Consider the following 746-nt stretch of genomic DNA (forward strand, 5'->3'; position numbering starts at 1 on the left):
GGAAGGAAGAATCAGTGAGCTGGAAGACAAGTCTCTCAATATCACTAATATAGAAGAACAAACACAAAAAAAGGGTAAAAAAATCAGAGGAAGTTCTAAGATTCATGTTGGACAACATGAAGAGGAATAAACTAAGAATTATTGGCATTCCAGAACAAGAAGAATCACACAAGTCCACAGAGGAAATAGTCGAAGAACTACTCGAAGAAAATTTCTCTAAAATCCTCAAAAGTGAAAAGATAAACATACAAGAAGCCAAACAAAGTCCAGGAAGGATGGACCCCAAAAGAAAATCACCAAGACATATAGTCAAGCTCTCCAAACTCAAAGACAAGGAGACACTTCTGAAAGCAGCAAGAAAGAAAACAGAAGGGTGACATACAAAGGCAAGCAAGTCAGACTAAGCTCATATCTCTCAGCAGGAACCATGCAAGTGAGAAGGCAATGGGGAGACATATACACAACACTGCAAGAAAAAAATGGCCAACCAACAATCCTTTATCCAGTAAAGCTATCAATCAAATATGATGGTGTAATCAAAACATTCCAGGATAAACAGAAGCTATGGGACTTCACCAAAGCCAACCCTTTGCTACAAAACATCCTAAAGGGAGTTCTGTGGACTGAGAACCAACAAGAACAGACAACAACCAGAGATTGACATACGTGGCATCACCTCCATGAATTAAAACAACAGAAAGAAGAATTGTTAACAAAACAAAACTATAAGAACAAACTCAGAGACT

Source organism: Chrysochloris asiatica, unplaced genomic scaffold, assembly GCF_000296735.1.
Source record: "Chrysochloris asiatica unplaced genomic scaffold, ChrAsi1.0 scaffold00057, whole genome shotgun sequence".
NCBI lineage: Eukaryota > Metazoa > Chordata > Mammalia > Afrosoricida > Chrysochloridae > Chrysochloris > Chrysochloris asiatica.